Below are 9,158 nucleotides of genomic sequence, written 5' to 3'. Positions count from 1 at the left end.
ACTAAAGTATATTACAGTATTTATTAGTTTATCAGTTCACTATAGTTAATACAGTATGCTGTAGCATTCATTTACAAAGTGTTGTAAATACTATAATATATACAGTATTATACACTTTACTATAGTATGGTTCAAAAACACTATAGTATTTACTATAAATTAATATAGTGTTTTTTCATGTGGGTAGCTATTTCATTTTTCTGGTTGATATATAATGTTTGTATGATAAACAAATTTACCTAAAACTTAAAAACTCATCAGACTCTGTGTGGCCTTGTTGAACTCGTTGGTAAGATACAGAACGAGGACCTTCGAGATGAAGGCTGACTTTGAATTAGCTGTTTTTTGAATGAGTTTGTATTTATTAGAAATGTAATTAAAAATGTCCCTTTCAAAGATACTTGTTTATACTTCTGTGTAATGCAGGTCTGTTGAAGCACTGAGCTCAGTCACTTGGCTGGAAGCTTTATAATGTCCAATTTCTCAAAGAACCACTGATGCTCACATCTGTGAATCTGAAATTTTATTCAAATAATTATAAGATCAATTATATATGAAGTCAGTGGTTTGGAGGTTTTATGTCACATTCTCTTGCAGATGAAAACATGTAGGCTAGATGTTATAGAGTTTAACTGAGTGAAAAGCATATTTTACACTACATTTCAAGCTTTCATTTTCTACTAGCCTACCTTTTGGTAGTTTTAATACATGCACATGGACTTTGATTGTTATCACAAGCATAAATTTAGTGCAAATTCTAAGTTACTTTCCACTTTAATATAAAAACTGTCAAACAGCACAGATACAGATACCATAAAGAAGCATATGCTTCTACAAAGACAAGTTAAAAATGTAAGCAAAACTGTCATGAGTATTTGCTGACGATCAATATTTTTTATAATAATAATAATAATAATAAACTGGACTTCTATGATGTAAATAATATTTTTTCTCTGTTAGATGCCTCAGACTAAATTAGCTAATTTTGGTCAAAATATCTAAGAAAGGTTTAGGTTTTGTTTGTTTTTCTCATCTCCCTCCCTCTCTCTCTCTCTCTCTCTCTCTCTCTCTCTCTCATTCAGTGTTTGTCGCTATATCTAATTTCCTTTCTCTCTGTCCTTGGGATAGTTCAGTGGTGAATCAGCGTCCCTCAGCCAAGGCTGTTATCTTTTATCTCGCTACAATGTCTACTCTGCACGTCCACGTTCTCTGTGTGTGGGACTTCAGGAATAGCAGAGAATCATAAATTCTAACGCTATGTCTCCACCTAGTGGTAAAGTACTCCTTGTCGTCTTGTTAAATTAGGAACACGATTGCCACACCGTGGTAATACGAGGTAATGCAATGCCCCAAAATTACTTATTATTATTTTTATTTTTTTTACTAATTAGAACACATGCAGTTATGAATATCGTTGTATAAAATATGAAAAACACACGATATTGATAATAACATGCAATATTGTTTATAATAAGTAATTTCATTAGCATCAAATGATCATATTAGAATGAAGGATCATGTGATACTGGAGACCAGAGTAATTGCTGCTAAAAATTCAGCTTTGCCATTCACCGGAATAAATAACATTTTATGATAGTAAAATAGAAAACAGTTTGAATCTAATTAATCTGATGCAATAATATTTTTAAGTGTGGCGTAAATGTCCAGATATACTTTTTTGGGCACTGTATCAAAGATAAATCTTCCACAGCACCAATCATATACATTGACAGACTGATGCTATAATCGTTGTGCTGTTCAGTAGTCTGTTGGAGGCATATTGTTGGACTTAAAGCTTGTGTTTGAGTCTCTGTTCTTTTAAGTCTGATTTTGGGTTCATGTGGGTCAGAGATGTCTGCTATGAAGTTGAAAAAAGCACAGGCGTGTCACACTATTCTGTCCTGCCGTGTTTGTCAAACACAGATGAACAAACTTCACATCTCATTTTTTCTTTTGTTCTTTCCATCACTTTTTTGTTTGATTTTTTATTTCTTTTTGTCTAGCTTACTAGATATTTCTGCCATTCTTTGACTTCACACTTCAGTAGCTCCAAAAAAAGTACAACGTCACTTTTACATAACATTTTGGAAGTCATGCTGTATTTATGCCATGGTATTCTATGAAGGATCTTATGAGTATCATGTATATTTATTGTTAGAATCTAAAAATGAACCTGCTTATTAATCCAAATTGTTCTGTTTTCTTTCTTCATCTGTTTAAATTGACTTGGCATGGATTTTGACATTGATGGGTTGATGTTTTTTTTTTTTTTTTTTTCTGGGTCCTTAGAAAATCTTAAGCTTGGTCTGGATCTCTAACTCTGATAGCTATATGCATGTGTAATACCATACATATCATATTACTTGTTACTCAAACGGAATTAAAAGATACTGTGTTACCACAATACTGTGGGGTTTTTTTTGCCTTAAAGCACAAGACTTGATAAACTGCTTTCGGATCTGTTTAAGGCACTCCACCTCATTAGCAAAGAAGAGACAGAGTGAATCTCCTCTGCCTCCCTGACCTCTGAGAGTCGACATTGATCATCAGCACCACGGTGGCCAATTCAGACAGTCTATCAAAACAAAGAGCTCAGCAGAGCTGCACAGAAGACGTAGATCACACTGTCTGTGTTTCAGCACTGCTCTGCAGCTGGGAGACATGAGCACATCAGTCACAATACTCAGAGCTTTGAGCGTTTCCTCAAATAGTAGACAGAGGGACCTAGACTATTTAATAGGGTCCTGCTGTGCTCAATACAGTTGACTTTTTGCCCACCTTTAAATATTTTGGTAATATTCTAGATGACAGTTTGCCTTTTAAACCCTATATTAATAATTTAGTTTAAAAAATGAGCAAGGTTTCTATTTTAAAAATAGGTCCCAGCAACAAGGAATTTTGTGGTAATACTGCTTCTTCATTACTGATGCTTGACAAAAGTTATTAGCTGTATTATGATTTATTTCTGACTACAGGTTTAACTCATCTTAATAATGGTATGCGGAGGTGGATTGACCATTTTGGCTGTTTAATTGCTAAATTTATTAAAAATACTAATTGCAGTTCATATCTTACAATATATAAAACTTTTAGTGCAGTTTAAATTGCAACTTACAGTAACATTATGAGCTTTCAGTGCATACGTAGACCTGCTGAGTTTGGAAAGAAATAACCCTTTCTTTTTTAAACAGATTTTTAAAGACATTTAATAGTTAATAGTTTTATGACGTTTTTTTTTTTTTAATGTAGGCTAGTCATTTGAATGTCATTTAAATGTTAATCATGTTTTTTTTTTTGTGTGTGTTTTGTTAATAGTTCTTGGCCCAGTTTCATAGACAGGGCTTAGCCTAAACCAGGATTAGGCCATAGTTCAATTAGGACATTTAAGTAATTTTTATAAACATTATTGGTGTGCATCTTAAGACAAAACAAAGGCACTGACATGTTTTAAGATCAGTCAGTGCTAGTTTCTTTCAGTTGAAACAGCTCAGATTTACATTTTAGTCTAGGACTAGGCTTGTCTGTGAATCCGGGGGCTTATGTTTTATAATGCTATTTTGTTCTATAGACCCATTTTGTGTGTGTGTGAAAATGCATGAGATGTATGCTAATGTATAAGCAATGTGTAAAAAGTTTTCCATGATACTGTAGCAGTGCTGAACAGAACATTGAATCTAGATTTTAATTTGGTTACTGTAGGGCCAGGCTATATGTAGGCTAAACCAATTCACTTTCAATTTCAGCACTTAAAAAAAAAAATCAAATAGATTTTGCAAGCAATTTTTATTATTATTAATAATAATAATAATAGGCTGTAAAAACTACACAAACAAACACCAAAGACCAAATGAAGCATCGCTATTTATCGATTGCGTCACACGTATGAAGTTGAACTGCCAAATGAGAACGAATCAGAAGAATGAATCGGACTCTTCATCGATTAACTGTTTCGTTTTACTAGAATGAAAGCGAGGGAAATGTTTGGAATCAACCAGTTACTTTTAGACTGTAATATGGTCATGGTCACACAGCTCAGTTAGTGATAATGGGATTGATATACTAGTTAACTAGATTAGCTAATTAAATAGCTAAAAAGGTCCAGTCACGTTTGCCTTTGTGCGGCGAATTTTCACGGGCGAAATCAGTCATTTCAACTGGAATCCAAGCAATCTTGAATTTCTCTGGAAGACTTCCCCTCTTAATTTAGTTTCAATTTGATCGAAATGTGATTTTGCCCCTCAGGCCATGTCATAAGGGACAAAATGAAATGAAATGCATCAGCCGCCACCCCGAGCCACCCAATTCCCCCACTCTATACACACCTGTTGGGTGAGGGCAAAGGAAAAAGTTTTTTTTTTACTGCAAATATAGAGAACACATAGGACACTAATATAAATACAAAAACACACACACACACAAATTTCCTGGAAGATCATAAAAAAACAAGCAATATTCTATGATGATATTTTTCTTTTCCAACTGAATGTGTGAGGTATATGGAACAGAATTTACTCCCAACATCATGGCACAGTTGTGTTTGTGTGTGTGTCCCACCTGAATGTGTCCCTGTCACTCACAGCTAAAAATGACTCCTCAACTGTCACTCACTCACTCACAGAGTGTGGTCCAGTGGTCCATCTCATAAGTTCATGTGTCACAGTATCTTCCTGTCCTCTTGAGGAGAATATTTATTGATTCTGTCTGTTCTGGACGATAAACTACAGCATGAGTTCAGATGATGTCTAAAACCCTTTTGTAGATACTCTAACTCAAATGGTATAGATGAGACACCCCACGTGGAGTTAGATGCCATAGTTAATATATGAATTAAAAGTGTGTAAAAGTATTCTATCTTATCCAGACTGTTTGTGACAGATTTTACAGAATAACAGGTCGATTTTTTTTTTCCACCAGTCAACATGCAGGATTGATGGAGAAATGTCCAAATGAAATACCTGAACTGAAGATCTGCCCAGAAAACGGGACAAACTGTCTTAAACCAGGTATGTGGAGCAAATCTAAGATATTCTTAGAATAAAAAAGTGGTAATTTATTTATTTGGTTTTGCTTATGGGCTGATGGGAAAACCATTTTTAAGTATTAAAACATTGTAGAATAATTTGGGAACATACTCCAAGTACTGTACATGCATCTGTGGATTTACAGATAAATGTACAGTTGAGATATAGACCATCTGTGACCCTGGACCACAAAACTGGTCAGATTTATACATCATCTGAATAAATAAGCTTTCCATTGATGTATGGTTTGTTAGGATATGACAATATTTGGCTGAGATACAACTATTTAAAAATCTGGTATCTGAGAGAGTACAAAAAAAAAACAAAAACAATATTGCTTAGCAATATATAAGTCCTTAGCAATGCATATTACTAATAAAAATTAACTATTGATAAATTCAAGGTAGTAAATTCACAAAATATACTCATGGAACATGATCTTTATTTAATTTCCTAATGATGTTTGGCATAAAAGAAAAACAATAATATGATCATTTTGACCCATGCAATGTATAGGTGTTTTTGTGTTTTGTGGTCCAGGGTCACATTTACTCTGAATGCTTGTCCTGCTTAATAAGAATTTTGTATAGACTTGGATGAAGCAAATAGACTTGTTGAAGTCCCCTTGGTCCATCTGGTTTCTCCCCTTCTCTCTTTCTCTGTATGATGTCTCAGTACTCTCTCATTCCTACTTCACGTGTATTTTCCTTTCCAGCTAGCATGGATTCCCACTGTAAACTCAGCCCTCTGAACACACATGTCTTCCTTGATTCCTTCAACTCCAACTCACATATACACATCTATACACACACGTCCCTTCATTCCAATAAACAGTATGCCTGTTTAACCTTAAGGTCAGAGAGTCTCCACCAGTCAGTCACATTCACTGTGGAAGCATTTGTTTAATTTGTGGGGAGATTTGGTTGGATTCAGACTTGGTGGGTTGCAGAAGAGAAGAGCTTGACCATCATGCTGTAACATTTCCTTCACAGCTGAAGTCTAAGCAGACCACAGAGAGGAACTTTATTATATTATATTATATTATATTATATTATATTATATTATATTATATTATATTATATTATGTAAAATGTATGAACAAAAGATCAAACCAAGGGGTGTTTGCAAACACATTTTCTCAGAACTTGATTTTTCACTCTTGTTTGTCAACTACATTGTGTCCACTATGTGTCATTTAAAAAGTAAGATTTGTTTTATAGTTTATCAGTTTGCTGAAAATAGTTTGCTTAAATGTGTATTTGAGTGTGAAACATGAATTATGATCGAGAGAGCACTTATGGTCGATGGTTTATAGCGGTCACAGAGGTTATGTCTGACTGTTTATAGGGACGTGCATATATAAAAGTGTGTATCCAAAAGCCGTTTTCAGGGTGATTAAATTAAAGGCTGAAAAAATAACTAAACTGTACAAAAAGGTCAAAGGTTGTTTCTCTGCAGCACAGTATATCTAGTCTCACAGAGTCAGAATAGTTGCCCGGCAACATTGCTCAAAAAGTTGTCCCATGTCTAAACAGCCCAAGTCTGGTCATGACTGGAAAATGACCAACTGGAGTTTATTTTGTTTTTATGTTAGGTTAACACTATGTCTACATGCTTTCATCCAGTGTGGGATTATATGAAAAAGATTATAATACAATACTGTGGCATACATAAAGGCGAGACAAAATGTTCTAAGCATGTATTGTTTCATATATAACTGACAAAATTCCCTGGTGATCTAAAAACTGTATGATCAACTTTAGTTTTATAGTTCTTACCGGTCTTAATGTACAGTATACCCACAGTTGTCTCTTTTGTGTTTTCATTAAGTTTATGAGAGAAAGTTGATATGTGCTGTAAATGAAATATAACTGAGAACTCTTTGAAAGAGCGACATCTGAGCAAATATTTTTTTCTGGGCAACATTCTCAAGAACTAGAGACAAAGATAACAATTGACCCCGTCATATAAACACACTAACAAAGAGGGCTGATAAGGCCAAACACGTCACTCTCCTTTATATTCTTTACACACACACACACACACACACACACACAGTTGTAAACCAGTTTCGGTATCACAATGTTCGTAACAGGTTCTGTATTTTGATTTGTGGTTATATTGCCATTGCAGTCCAGTATTTTGGTGAAATATTCTGTCAATCACTAATCTTTGACTGTATATTAATCCCACAGATAGGGTGACTGTGTGTATGTGTGCATGTTTGTCCCAGGTAAACATGCTAGACATTCTCCACATTTCTGCACCTCAGTGTTACTCACAATCCTCCTTCTTTTCCAAGTGAACATGTTTATTATCCACTGTATATGTGTGTGTATGTGTGTGTGTGTGTGTGGCACGTGGGTTGGTGGTTGTGTGTATGTGTAAATTAAAATGATTAATAAGTGTGTCATTGAAAATAAATACAATTATTTACAGAAACATATCATTTACTAAACTACGTCCATTTGTTACAATAAAAATATTCTATTTTCAACACTACATATAATGGTTTAATTAGGTCATATATTTATTTATGTACTTTTAAAAAGGTAGACATGCATATTTTATTTTTTATTTTATTTTATGTTTATTATTTATATAAAAAAAATCTTTATGTTTTTTTTTTTTTGTTTATTTTATGTTTTTTTTTTTTTTTTTCAGGGTCACCATCATAAATTGCATCATGTTTTTGGACCAATTGGGCCATTCTGTTTAATTTCCTACTTTCTGCAGTAAAGATTAAGGTAAAGTTGGATTAAATTAATCAAGACATACATGCAGATATATGAATGCACTAGCATTCAGTTCTAATGCCATTCAAGTTTCGTGTCAGTGAGATTTTGTTTTCTGAAAGACACTTTTAATGATGAAAAAACTTTTAATGATAAAAAAACTTTTAATGATACATTGTTACAAAAAAAAGATTAAAAGAAGAAAAAAATTTCCATTTTAGGGCCACTGTATTAAAAAACTTCTACAAAAATATTAAGCAGCATTCATTTTCAGCATTAATCATAATAATAAGAAATGTTTGTTCAGTGCTAAATCAACCTATTAGAATGATTTCTGAAGAATCATGTGAAACTGAAAACTGGAGTAACGGCTGCTGGTTTTAAAGAAACTTTTTACAAAAACATTTTTAAAATCTTACTGAACTCAGAAGTATACAGTCAGGTCCATATATATTTGGACACAGACACAATTTTTATTATTTTAGCTGCTGACCAAAACATATTCAAGTTACAGTTATATAATGAATATGGGCTTAAAGGGCACAGCTTTAATTTGAGGGCATTCTCATCACAATTGTAGGAAAGGGACCATAATTAATTGGACAGTTGACTCAAAAGCTATTTCATGGACAGATGTGGGCTATTCCTTAATTATTTCTCCATCAATTAAGCAGGTAAAAGATCTGGAGTTGATTCTAAGTGTGCCATTTGCATTTGGAAGCTGTTGCTGCGGTCAAAGGATCTCTCCATACAAGTGACACAGAATTGTTAGGTTTCAAAAACAAAACAAATCCATTAGAGAGATAGCAGGAACATTAGGAGTGGCCAAATCAACAATTTGGTACATTCTGAGAAAAAAGAACGCACTGGTGAGCTCAGCAACATAAAAATGCCTGGACGTCCAAGGAGGACAACAGTGATGGAGGATCGGAGAATCATATCCACGGTAAAGATAAACCATTTCACAACATCCAGCCAAGTGAAGAACACTCTCCAGGAGGTAGACATGTCACTGTCAAAGTCTACAATCAAGAGAAGACTTCACGAGAACAAATACAAAGGTTTCACCACAAGGTGCAAACAAGGCCAGATTAGACTTTGCCAAAAAACATCTAAAAAAGCCAGACCATTTCTGGAAATCTTTCTTTAGATGGGTGAAATTAAGATCAACCTGAACCAGAATGATGAGAAGAAAAAAGTATGGAGAAGGCTTAGAGCAGCTCATGATCCAAAGCATACAACATCATCAACATCACGTTTCACACATGGTGGAGCAGTGCGTGGCTTCCAGTAGCACTGGGTTACTGGTGTTTATTGATGGTGTGACAGAGGACAGAAGCAGCCGTAAGAATTCTGAAGTGTGTAGGGATATACTGTCGGCCCAGATTCAGTCAAATGGTGC

Source organism: Cyprinus carpio, chromosome B9 (genome assembly GCF_018340385.1).
Source record: "Cyprinus carpio isolate SPL01 chromosome B9, ASM1834038v1, whole genome shotgun sequence".
Classification (NCBI taxonomy): Eukaryota; Metazoa; Chordata; class Actinopteri; order Cypriniformes; family Cyprinidae; genus Cyprinus; species Cyprinus carpio.
The sequence above is the reverse complement of the archived record's forward strand: the minus strand, read 5'-3'. Positions refer to the sequence as shown.